Source organism: Urocampus carinirostris, chromosome 16, assembly GCF_059441175.1.
Source record: "Urocampus carinirostris isolate Australia breed hairy pipefish chromosome 16, RoL_Ucar_1.0, whole genome shotgun sequence".
Taxonomy (NCBI): Eukaryota; Metazoa; Chordata; class Actinopteri; order Syngnathiformes; family Syngnathidae; genus Urocampus; species Urocampus carinirostris.
This window is the reverse complement of record NC_142364.1, coordinates 24,112,326-24,126,089: the sequence shown is the minus strand read 5'-3', so window position 1 is coordinate 24,126,089 and position 13,764 is coordinate 24,112,326.

Here is a 13,764-nt window from a genome sequence, read left to right as displayed (position 1 = left end):
TATTTGTTATTGCAACATCCATTGCAGCCTGGTCATCCAGGAAGGGGGGCTTACCTCATGTGCGGTCCCTTTTAAAGATTTCTTCATTTTCTTCAGGTTGAGGTTTTTGAGTTTTTCCTTGCCCTTATGTAGGTTTTAGATCAGGGAATAGTGTAATAATAGTCTGTAGTTTGCAATAATCTGGGATCTGTGCAGCCCTTTGAGTCTCTTTGTGATTAAGGGCTATACAAATAAACATGACTTGACTTGACTTGGGTTGTAGAAGTACCAATTCCCGAGGTGGGTCTTAGGCAAGTACGGCCTGGTGATGCCCATTCCTCTCCAAGTAATTTTTTTTGGGTAGGGGTTTGTTCTCCGACATTAAACAGATAGTCCTGGTTTCTGTGGTTGCCAGTACCCGGAGAAACCTCCTGGTCCGACTCAGATACAGCCCCTTCATCATCTGCTTGGGTTTTTTTTTTTCGGTGTAAAGCGTCATTCCGCTTTCAGAGATGAGCTGGACTTTCGCATTGACGGGCATTGGCCTTTGAGTGGCGTGTGACAATACTGATTGATGCTAGATCCTAAATCACCGAGGGGAAATATCGATTAAATGTATATAGATTTTAGGCAAAAACCATGTACTACTTCCTCACATTTTGCAAGTTTAAGAATTTAGGCATCCCCTTAACGAGAGAAGAAGGTGGCGCTACCGTAGAGCGCCCGTTGGACGGGCAGCCCTTGAATATTTATGTGTTTTCCAGCGAGGTCGGCCACCCCCGGCAGGGATGGAGGTGAGCGAAAGGGGGGCGGGAAAGAGAGAGTTCCTCAGGCGTGTCCGGGTTCTGATGGCTCCCCTGACAAGCTCCCGTGTAATGGCCTCCCCCCACCATACAACCCCATCCCCTTCTCCCTCCCCTTCTCTGAGTGCTGTGAAATTGCCGGCCGGCGCTCTACAGCTGAGGACTCGCAGGAGACAAACGGCCTTTTAATTCAGAGCGCGGAGAGGTGACGGCGAGGGAGGCCCCGGGGGAGGGCTACCAATCAGACATCCATCACGCTAACCTCTCCCTTGGGAACGGCCCTGCCAAAAGAGGTGCCCTGAAGGTGGTCGGCGGCGTGCACGCTTGGAGCTCGTGCACGACTTTACGTGGCGGTGGCGGGTGAAGTGCGCCACGAATCCAGACAAAAGACGCAACATAAGATAGGCACTGACCTCGGTGAAATTTTTATCTGGTGTAAGAAAATTATCTGGCAAACCAGGGGAACACCGGGCTTACCTAACCTACCACCTCGGCTTGATGCCCCAATTCTTTTGCGTTTTGTTTTACAGAATACTAAGTTGATGAGAATGGAGTCAGGTTATACATGGCTTTGTATACTAATCACCGCTGCGGCTTTTCTGACTACTTGAGTCAGCTAGGAGTCGAAAATACACAAGAATAAGGTCTAATGAAGACTTATACAGAGTCCAGAAACGCATGCACAAAAATATTACAAAAAACATGCATCCACATTTATAACCACAAAAAAATAACTTGGGTAGCATCCTCAACTACACTAGATGAGTGGTCTAGAATTTAGACCATATACATATAAGTTTACCAGATTTGTCAATTTATCAACAACATAATAGGCAGTTTAAAGCGAATATTATAATTGATATTTGCAATTATTTGCCAGCGAATTATGGAAGCTCTGATGATATATGAGGTGTTATGGCTAAAACTCATTCTTACAATGACTGTCTCATCTGTGCAGTGTGGTTTAAAAATACTGGCAATCAGAAAAACAAATTGTATTTGAAGTAGTTCAAACAAATATGGCTGACTTCCTGTCTTTCGGGGCATGGCTCTTAGAGGATTTTTCGAGGGTCTGCTGACGATCGACGTGACCATCAAATTTAATTCTGCTCAAGCTCGAGTTATTAAGATGTTTCATGGCGAGTCATCAAACTTAGCTTCTATGCTCTGGCTACGCGGAATGTAAAAAATTCAATTATTTTGCCGTTGACCGTTATCCGTCTGTCTTGTGTCCGTGCTTCCAATTAAGCTGCAATCTATCTGTAGGACTAGTTAAGGACTCAGAGAAATGGTCATAATTGACTTTCAAGTGCTCCCTTCAACTTCTCGTCACAGTCCTGCAGTCAGGTTTGATTTTCTGTCTCTCCTCCTCTCGCTTTACCTTACCTTTTTTGGTTACTTTCTCCGTGGCTTTATTTCCACTCAAACCTGGTGTCATATGGCCTGATTGCTCCCCAATTACCTCTCCTTCTCACTACTTAAGCACTCCTGTTTTTGGGCTCGGTGCTAGTTTGTTGCCTCTTTTGTCACATTTCAAGCCATCTTGTCACAGGCTTGGTTGGTTCCAGTGGGTTTTCAATGGGACAACGAGAACCGCCGGGCGACCATTTGGACTGTCGCCTTCGCTGAAGGTTGTTAACCGGATCACGAATACTTCCTCTGGTGATTTTGATACTGTTGCCACGATTTCTGACTCTCTGTCGAAATTATAGATTGCTGCACTAATCTGTGAGCTGCACTGTGCTTCTACGCCACCCTGAGCGGTAATTGACACTTCTTGTGTCTAATGTGGGTGGGTTAATTGTTTTTTATTGTGGGTCTACTTGCCAACAGACTTGCTCAAAAAAAAACATGTTTATTATTTACCGCCTCCTTGCAGTAAAATTATTGTTAAAAAAAAGATTTAAATAAGAAGCATCAATAAATGAACTATCATGGAAATGTGCGTCGTTTTAAATACCTGCCAGTCAAAAGGTTTGCATTTACTTTAGATAACATAAGCCTCATCTCAAGGGAGTCGATATATTGTCCGCCATCTTGCTCTACAGATACCCCAAATACAAAACCCTTTTGAAAGACTGAGCATTTTTTGTCAAGGCAACAACATAATTTTTATGCTGCCGATAATCTGTACTGTGGTCCTTTTTTTCAATGTGTGGCTGTTCGGTAGCGAATAATTCATGAATTTGTCATTCAACTATCCTTTTCATTTTTTTTCATTTCCTTTGCGCTAAAATGCTGTTATGCAACCAAAAACAAGTGCACGAGTCAGAATTAAAACTAAGGAGACCCAAAGTGACCAAACAGCTAAATTGTTCCTATTTTGTTGTCCAGCCTTTCACAAGGTTTTTGGTTTTTGGGGGTACCCATAGAGCAAGATGGCAGACAAACATGTCAGCTCCTTCTAAGTGAGCTTCGAGTTACGTAAAATAAATACACATTTCTCGCTTTTAAGTATATAAAAGGCAATGCATGTTTTTATGATAGTTCATGTATTTTTTTTCTTATTTTCATTACTATTCAAATCAGTATTTATTTTTAAATGCATTATAGTTTTTACCATGCTTAATATTACACACTCTCCGCATATATTTACAGTGAAGAGTAATAAAAAAGGTGGGGTAACATTTACTCATAGATGCCCATGAATTACTTCATCAAGTCAATGCAATTTTCGTTTGGGTAAGTACATTATAGTTAACGTCTGATAACATTCATTTTCTGTGCTGCATATCCTCACTAGGATCGCTGGAGGCCATTCCAGCTATCTTCGGACAGTGGGCGGGGGATACAATTTGAATTGGCCAATTAACCTGACATGTATGTCTTTGGAATATGGGAGGAAACTGATGCCGGGGAGATCCTGCAAACTCCACACAGGGAGACTACGGCAGCTGAAATTGAACCCTGGATGTGCGCGCTAGCCGCCGTGCCGCCCCCTTTGATAATATAGCCTACTTAATTATGCTTTATCGACAGTCTGGCAACTTGTGTAACAAAATATTTATTATTAATGAACGAAGAGGGCGATTTTCGCAAGTCCCGGACTTTGTGCATCTCAGTCATCGACCCCGCTGTGCTCTTTTATTTCCAAGCGCCCCTGGTCATGCTCTCCTCTTTTTTTAAGTGCTGCAACTTTCCGAGGTTTGGCTCCAAATCGTTTGCCTCCCATCGATCGTCATAAAAGTGTATTCTGCCCACCAAACGACATTCGGCGCCCCCTGAGAATCCCCCTCAGGTAGGAGTGCAGTCCAGGGGTCGTTCAAAGAGAAATTGAACCCCCCAAAAATGTTTTTTTGTCCGGCAAGGTCTTGATGTGAACTTTTCTTGCTGAGCTGTCAGTCAGAAACTGAAACAAGCCTCCGTTCATAGCGTTAAAATGCGAGTTTCCTTGCTTCCAACGCCGACAGATCTCACAGCAAAACAACTGAACAATATGGACAAGCGTTTTGCCTGTAAAATAAAAATTTTCACAACCATAGGGCGCACCGTGTTAAAAGGCTTCGTAGCTGGTTCTATTTCTGTTTTTAACACTACACAGGGTGCACCGCGTGATAGGGCGCGGGTGGCTTTTACTGCGGCCATGTTACAACACAGGCAAGAATACAAGTGTACATATTTAAAAATACAACGGTTGCAAAACTGAGTTTCGTTGTGTATTATTTAGGTATTGATTACAAAGTAAAACACACAGGTAAAACTGAATAAAATAAAGAGCTTATGCAAGACAATTTGGTGCTCGCATTTTTTAACAGGCATACACATGAAACCAAACCGTCAAAATCTTTGTCCTCTGTTTCAGACCAGAGCAGATCTCTATATCTACATTAAAATGTTCACTTTCTTCACTTTCATAGTCACTTTCCAAAAGCTCGGACAACAGTCCTGGCAGACGTGTTAGCCCAAGCGTCGACAACCCTTTTTATATATATATAGAATCTGTCTGAAGTTTCTACACCACCATAGTCCTGGTCCGGGTGGAAAAATGACAGTTATATGATACGAAAGCACCAAGACGATAACAATGATTTTCAAATTGCTGGATACTCTACAGGGTTAGCATCCATGAGTACTTCGGCCAACAATGCATTGCGTGTGGTGTCACATCTCTTCTTTCACGCGAGCAGGACGTGGTGGCATTGACATAAAAGATGCATAAAAGTCACAAAAAATCACATCTAGTTGGAAATGTAAACGATTACATAAAAACATCAGATTTCACCAAAAAATGTAAGTTTTGACTCGGCCAAGACTTGCACCTGTGACTTCCCATTCTCAGCCACTCATTCCCATTCTCATTCTCACCGTTATTTCATTCTCAGCCATGAAAAAAGGGTTCATTGCACAATAGGGCGTGCTGCACAATTTGAAGAGAATCTGAGACTTAACAGTAGACAGGCAACCCCATTTTATACAGCTATAAATTGTGCAGATTTAATTGTTCAGAATCCCTGTTTTAAGTTGCCTGACAGTAACCACTGCTTGTTGAATACCATGCAAAACACATTCAGGGTTTATTAAACCAATTGGTTAGCAAGAATGGATTTATTTTACAATGTATATGCATCTAGAACCTGTAAACCCACGTATACTTCGAAACCTTTGGAAACACATGCCATCTTGGCGAGACTACTGTGCTCTTTATTTTTATTTGAGCAGTAGGTAAACAGTTTTTATTACTACTGTACTACGTATATTACATCCATGCCTTATTGTTTACACTGTAGGTAGGTGGGCATATGGATAGATAGATAGAAGGATGGGTAGAGATACTACTGTATATCCATCCATCCATTATCCGCACCGCTTATGCTTAGTAGGGTCGCGGGGGTGCTGGAGCCCATTCCAGCCATCGTTGGGCAGGGGGCAGAGGACACCCTGAACCAGTCACAGCTACTGTATGTCAATATATGATATGACCATTTATACGGTAAAATTCATTATTCAGTTAAGAATCCATATGCTAACCCACATTAATTCCCCTTTTAAATTATTTAAAAGTATTCAGCAATATTCAAAATCATTCTGCGTGCATTCTCATTTCTCTGTTCATTCATGCACAATTTTTCCCCAAGTTGCAAAAGTTTTCCAATACACTTCAATGTTTTTGTCTACCGTGTTAACATTCAGTACGCTAAGTTACAGTCTGTCATTTTAAACTGTCTTTTAATGTTTGAGCTGCTTCAGAGCTGTAAAAAAATGTGACCGCCACGACCTTCAGGAAGAAATGTGATGTGTTTCTGAATCCATTTCAGCACATTTGTTAAACACAAAAGCAAACCTAAACATCAATTTTTATACTTTTAATTCACATGTGGGCGTCTTTATTTGGGATGCCGTATTGCACTCTTAACCCTGCTAGTAAATGCGCGACAACGGTCTCGGCTGTTTTCATTGAGGTTGTCACTCAAATGACAATTTAAGCAGCGTCGTCTTTATAATGCGCTCCTTTTCAAAAGAGGGTCACCGTTGGTTTATGTTTTCTGGTCACAGAGAAGCATTCAAAAAATGTCATGTTAGGAATTTGACTAACAAGAAAAGATCAGCACAGAGACAAAAAGGACATTTCGTGACTGGATTTGCAATTGTTAGATAATTTGACAGTAAAACCTCGTTAATTGCAGGGGCTACTTTCCAAAAAGAACCAAAATCCAGAAGTAGAAACCTATCTACAGACACTGCCCTACTCATGAACGAGATAGGTTCCGGACGATTGTTCCTAAGTTAAAATCTTTCATAAGTTGCTTCAGTGCAAAATTTTGTATGTTTAAGGTTTATATAATTATAATTAAGGCTTGTATAAGTAACCTATATTGTTTTGTTCTAAAAAAATTTATCTTTTAATAAAGTAATATGCTCTATAAAGATGAGTAAAGTTGAGTTTAACTTACTTCAACAGTTGAGCGACTTCCTCCTCCGTGGTAGAAAGTGGCCGAAAAAAAGCCATCCAACCATTTTCTCAACCGCATAAAGTTTTCTTATTCCACTGTCATTTCAAAAGAAACGGCTCGCCTTTTCTTTACACTTTACACCAACCATATTGAATGGATGCACGAGATATTAACACTATCGCTGAAGATACAGTATCCTATGTTTACACACGAACTAGGAAGAGGAAGACTGATTTCTTCTTCGGACTGGATGCCAGATGAGCTCTCACAGCGCCACACGCCGGTAGCGACGGAAAGAAGCACTACTGTACTGTCCTGTACTGTGAAAAAGGTGCACAATACAAAACCTAACAATGCCCAGATATTTTTCAACATCCCGAAAAAAAATGTTAGTACCTACCGTTTTTCATTACTCAAATGTTCGTAGGTAGGCGAGAGTCTGTATATATTTTTACAATTACACACTCGATTATACACTAAAACCAACAAACAAAGCTTTTTACAGGGTCAAGCATTTGTTTAACAAAAAAAATACGATATATAAACGTTTTTTTTTTTCGACAAATTACTACTGTACTGTCAAATAACAATTTTAACCATCAATGTGAGCTGAAAGCGGAGAGGCGGTAGCCAATCAGAATGCAGCAGACATTCCACAATGCAAATCAGTGACGTTGTGAAACTTTCTAAACCTTGGGTCAAAAATGGGACCAAGCCAATAGTTGGGTCAATTCAACCCAATTTCTCTCTTTAAAAAAACATCAACAAGCCAATTGTTTCGGTTGTTCTTATCAACATGGCCTTGACTGTTTAGTATAGAAAGTGTTATTTAAAGCAAAATACTGATTGCAGAAACTTGCTTGACATCTATTTCTGAGGGTTGCTTAGAAATCAGTACATTGGGTCAAATCAACCCATTTCTTGGGTTGGTCCTTTTTTGACCTACATCTTTGACCTAAAACTGTTTTTAGAGTGTGAAAAGTAAACTGCATTATTGTGAGGGTTTACTGAACAATATTGATTTTGTTACATACAGTTGGCATGTGTTCAGCTTTAAAATCCACTCTAGAAACAATTGGGTCAAAAATAAGCCAATTTTAGTCAAGCGTTAGGCTGGATTTGAACCAACTTTTACACTCATTTTGTATAAACAACCCACTAAAATGGATTGAAATATACGCCCCAAAACACAGAAAATAAATAGTTTTTATTCCCTCAAATGCAATTTTAATGTACATAAAACAATATAAGGGTTCAATAAGCTTGAATCTCTACCCAACACAAAATCATGGTTTGTTGTCAACTGTGTGCTTTGTTAATGACCTCCTAAAAATGGTTGTATTGTACAATACTGCCCTTTGCCCAGAAAAGACTTGTTAGTTTTGTTTTAAAATACACAAAAATAAAACAAAAAGAGAAAAATACTTTTTTTCAAACGAGGTGTTTTTTAATTATATTTTCTTGTTTTTTTCTTCTTTAACTTTCTCTTTACAATTTTTTAATTGTATTATTTTACTTTACCAAGCTTTTTATGTCATTTTTCCTGCCATTTTTGCTCTTTTTTTCTTTTTTCTTCATTAAGTTCTTTTTTCCTACCTTTTTAATTTTTTCTGTTGCCTTTATCTTCTTTTTATCACTTATTATTCTCCTTTCCCTTTTTTCCTTGTTTTTATGTTGCATGCTATTAACTGTGCAGGAAATGCAGCAACGGTAATAAAATTGATTGAGATCCTGGTCTGGACGGTTCACTATGTCCAAGAAGGAAGCATGATATTCAGAATATAATGGTTTTTAATTGTTTTTGGCAAGTTCATCCTCCCGGTGGTTAGTGCTTTCCTTTTGTTACTGTGTTGTATCATCCATGTAATTTTCAGGTAAGCAGGTAAACAATATGTGAGCTTTTCAGTTTTTCCTTGCCTTCATTACTGTCATTAAGAGCTCTACAAATAAGCATAGGTTAACTTCATTTTGTCCGAAAAGGGTTTGATGGTTCTTGTTAATACAAAATAACCCACATTAAAATGCATACGTCTTTTTCAAATATCGACAGACAATTGGGTCAGAATTAAATGAACCAAAAATGTGGCTGTCATTTTTAATTACAACCTAACAAAAAGGATCAATATGCTTTGACGCCCCATGCCCCACTTTGCAAATGTCCGTTGCTGATGACATCCGGAAAAAAACAGTTGCATTGTATAACAAAACAAAAATAACACCAAAACAAGAAATAAACATGTTGGGTTTTTTTAAACCAAGGTGGGGCAGTGTACTTTTTATTTGAATTTGTTTTCTACAAGACAACCATCACAATTGCCAAACGGAACCAAGATTTTAGCCCCCATGGATGGTATTATACAAACAACCCCCCCCAAAAAAAATTCAGTTTAAAAAAAACAAAAACAACAATCTTTGTTGTTTTTATATTAATCATCTTGTTTTCTACCGCAAAGTGCAGAAATTTGGGTAAAATTGATCCAAGCAGTGGACCATTCCTTTTTGACCCAATTTGAGTTATTCAGATCGGTGTTTTTGTGGAGAGTAGCATGTTTAGCGTTTTTTTGTCCTTTGCATTTAGCTTCATGTGTCGAGAAATATTCGTTGATTTTACGTATGATGAGCCTCAGCAATGGGGAGATAACATAAATGTCCGTCATCTTGCTGCTCTCGGAACCCCGGAAAAAAAAACAAGTTTGAGAAAATGTGGGCTGAACATTTAAAGTAAAATTGTGCGGTTTGGTCACTTTAAGTCGCCATAGTTTGTATTCTTCCTTGTTCTCTTTAGTAGTTTAGTTGTTTTGCACTTCACAGCAAGGTCTAATGGTCAAATACTACTCGAAGCCTCTTCAACTACATGTTTTTTACAAACAAATCTAAATTAATCAACAAAACAATAATTGAATGACAAATTAGTTAATTAAGCAGATACACATTTGAAATTTGACTCGTATACATAATAACAGTCATTTTCTGTGACTCTACGCAATATAGCGACATCAAGCGTCCAAATAACACACACTGTCCCCTTAAGTAAATAGAGTGCTGCAAGATTTTCCCCCTTATAAAACGGGAGCCTTGACCTGGCACATTCTGGAATCAGCATTTATTTCAAAGGGGATGTCGAGCATTTGTCCGAACGCCATGCGGGTTTCGGTTAAAAATGAGTCGAACCCGAATGCCCGCGGGGTGAAAAAAAAAAAAGTGCAAACTGACCCCACGCGTCTGCTCTGTAAATATTGAGATTGGCCTCTTCGACTGGCCCCCGGCCTCTTGCCTTTTATTGATGAAGCTGCTGACTAATCCTTGGCATTTCCCTGTAAATAGCGTTGTGCATGTGAAAAGAAACCCCTACCGCCCCCCTCCGGACCAGCCACTGTGTAATGTCATGCGCTGGATGTTGCATTAGTCCTTGTTTGGCACCGCCCTGCCTGGCATTCACTTGCATGTGTGGTCAAGTTACTTACCTTGTTTCCTCGATCTTTTTCTCCATTCCTCTGCTATACTCGCAGAGCTCTGATGTGTCAATGCTGTCGTGTCAATGCTGTCATTGAGAAGCTGTCAGTCAAAGTACTGCATCTGTTACCACAAAATGGATAACTGACCAAGAAGGCCGTGTAAATAAAGCCCTCCCGGGGCTTAATTATGTCAACTGTCGTGACTGATGCACAGCCGGGACATCTTTCTGGCATACGGCATTTTGGTGTGGTTTCCTGGGTGCATGGCAGCAGACAGAAAACCCTTACAGACAGTCACCAACACAGCCCAGAAAATCATTGGCTGCCTTTTGCCCAATATGAAGGACATCACCAGCTTGCAATACCGCAGCAGCGCCAACAACATTATATAGGGCATAACCGCCACTACCTATTTAACCTGCTGGCCTTATGTATATCCTACAAATCTATTAAAACTACTAACAGGCTCGAAGGAAGTTTCTTCCCCAGGGCCATCACCTTCCTAAACAAGCCCACAAGACTGTGAAAAAGCTGAGGAAGGTGTGCTCAAAATAAGTGTGGCATTTAATGACAAAATCATGAACAAAGTAACAAATGGACACAAAACAATTAATTGTCCAAACAAAATCTAACCTAAAAATGTCTAAACCCCAAAAAAGACCAAAATCAGAACTACAATGAACAAAAATAACAAACAAGTGGGCACCAAGGTACTAACAAAAAGGTCTAACAAGAAACCAGAAACAAAAACCACCAACACTGCCTTGAATATTTTAACCTGTTTTTTTCTGACAGTTCTTTAATATGATTTTTCTTTTTCTCTTTTAAGTATTTTAATGGCAATGCCCTACTCATGAACGAGACGATCGTTCGTAAGTTGAATTTGTTCGTAAGTTGCTTCAGTGCTATTTTTTATTTTGTTTATCGTAAGTTGAATGGTCGTAAATAGGGGAGCATCCGTATTACATGTTTATTCTGGAGTGTCTTGCCTGATGTCAAATATTCAAACAAGAAACAAAGACTGAAATTGGAAATGAAGTGAACAAAGTAACAAACAGTTGGGCACTAAACTACAAACAAAATGTCCGAACAAGAAACCAGAAACAAAAACAAGCCTGGTGTGGCAGTGGGAATGCAATGAACAAAGTACCAAACAAAAACCAAGTGGGAGTTACATAACTAACGAAATGTCTGAACCAGAGAAAGGAAACATAAACCAAATCTAATGTAGCAATGGCAGTGGAAATGAAATAATAAAGACGTCATTAGGGAGAGGTGTGTTATGATTGGAGAAACCTGTGCCCAGTTCCAAACCTGGTCGGCACCCTCTTTTGCAAGGAGGCGTACCAGACCGTAACACAAAAATATGTGTTCATATATTATTTCCTAATAATTTTTTAGGAATTATTGTGCTGCTTAATGTCATTGCAATGTTTTTCATTACCCTATTGCTGATGCATTTACAACTCGGGCCAGTTCAAAGCACTGCCTTTATTTTATCTTTTTGCCTATTTATCCGACACATTAATTTAAATCTTGTATTTTCTCTTTTAAGTATTTATTACATCTTTATCTTGGAGTGCCACATATAATCTCACCATAAAAAAATCTTCACTACGTTGTTATCAATTACAAAAACAACATTTCTAACTTTTGGTTCTGCATTTATAACACATAACCAGTAGGAGTTGTACATCAGTAACCAACTCTGGATCCAAGTACAGTACCCATACGATGGAAATATGACTTTCAAAGGGTATCAAACACTAATACAATGTCAGTGTTAAATGTCTTAAGTGTTTAATCAGCTTGCAAAGGCATACTGTAGGAATTTATGCAAAATGTTGATTATCAGTAGTTACAGTAGATCAAATACATTTATCCAATGACCTAGAACGTTTACATTAAAATACTCACAGTGTATTGGAAGACACACTTATGAAAATGAAAATACATTTTGAGAGATATTCACATGAGTCACTGCAATCAATGTCAGTTAATTTATCATTTAATTCTTAATTGCCATCCCACAAATTTCCATATTTAATTTAAAACATGCTCTACCTTAAGATCAGAATTTAACATTTTAAAGATAGGCTAGTTCCAATACCAGCTATTGGTGCCGATACCAGACCTAAGGTATCATAATAGCAATGGCAATACCAGTAGTCTGTGGCCTTGGCCATTACCTATCAGGAACCTGACGTCAAAAAAATATAATCTTAAAGGGACACTGTGTATTACTTGGCAGTTCCTAATGGTAAAAAAAAACAATATTGACTTGAATAGTAACCAAAAATATGTGAACTCTTACATAAACATGCATTAAAAGTTGATTACTTAGCATTTATTTTACCTCACATGAGGCTCACCTAAAGGGAGCTGTCTGCCATCTTGCTGCTACGCGTACCAGAAAGCTCAAAAAGCACTGAATAATACACGCCGCCCCCTTAAGTGCAGACTTAGCTGACTATGTATTGCTTTATTTCTAAGATTGATTTCACGAAAAATGAAATTTTACAACAGTACAATGTTTTTATCCAAACGTTTTAGTGTAAAATCCTATTTGGCCGCCCCCAGGAAAATTGAGTTTGAGACACCAGCTTAATTAAGGGAATATATTTTGTATGGGTTATCAAGCTATTTCTTAAAAATCTTGCTAATTTTTGCAGAATACATTTTGTTTTTGTTGAAGAAATGTTCTTTTTTGTACGAAATATATCTGTATTTGCTATTATCGGTGACTACTTGAGATCTTGGTATGGTATCGAATACCCCTACTCAAATCAGTAAAATATGGGCTCTTTTTTTGTATTTGGGAAGACACTGTAGTGACTTCATGTGCTACCTCCATACCAAAATATTTTTAGGAACAAAACCAACACATTTTACAATTGTGTAATAGTTGAAGTATTTGTTGTTGCTACTCAATTACAGTGTCGGAGCAGTAGGTGGCAGTGTGTATGACAGGGGTGGCAGACTATAGCTAAAGCGTTTTTTTTTTTGTGCCAACTTTGTCCCCATTGTCCCTTTGTGTGTTTACAACAAAAATACTCCAAAATCACACACACACAAAATACTACAAAACAAAAATATCAAATTGAATGCTTATAAACAAGGACTTTACAAATTATTTTTCTTTCATAAGGAAAATAAAATACTACAGAAATACTACAAAACTACTACTACATTAACACTATAATACAAAAATACAACTACAAAAATTTACTCCTGAAAAGTATAACTACAGTAATATTACAAGAATAATAAAGAAATACCATTCAAAACAATCCTATGGAAATACTTCTATAATGCTTTTACAGAAGTACTACTAAAGAACCACTACAGTAATAGTATGATGGAAAAATATAACTGAAGATATAAATATTATGACAGAAATACAAAGAAAAATACTATAACAGAAATATTGTGAAAAAAATCCAACTACATTTATACTAAACAAATACTACAAATATGGTAAAAATGAACTATAGAATAATACAAAAATACTACAGACATACAAAATACCACTTCCGCAATACTACAAATGTACTGAAAATAAAACTACAGTAATATTACTAAAATACTACAGAAACCCTACAGAAATCTGACTGCAGAAATAATTTTGCTACAGAA